Genomic DNA, 265 nt, shown 5'->3' with positions numbered 1-265 from the left:
ATACACAAATAGTGCTCAGGTGCAGGCATGACAGTAGCGTTTGGTGAAGTTCAGTGCTTTTAGGTCGCTGGTATACGTTGCTGTTGGCCCTGTAGCTTTCGTGACAGGCTGCAGAATTTTAACCTTTTCCCATCAGTTTAAAGACCTGGCGCGTACCTCTCAGATCTATTCCTGTGCACTTCCCGCTTCGTTTCTTTCTTGTAATATATAGCCCTTTGTTGGGCTTAAGCAGTGACGATGATGACCTTTTCGCTATATCCACTGA

Source organism: Amblyomma maculatum, chromosome 10 (genome assembly GCF_055883805.1).
Source record: "Amblyomma maculatum isolate TAMU_Amacu chromosome 10, ASM5588380v1, whole genome shotgun sequence".
NCBI lineage: Eukaryota > Metazoa > Arthropoda > Arachnida > Ixodida > Ixodidae > Amblyomma > Amblyomma maculatum.
This window is presented reverse-complemented; position numbering follows the sequence as displayed.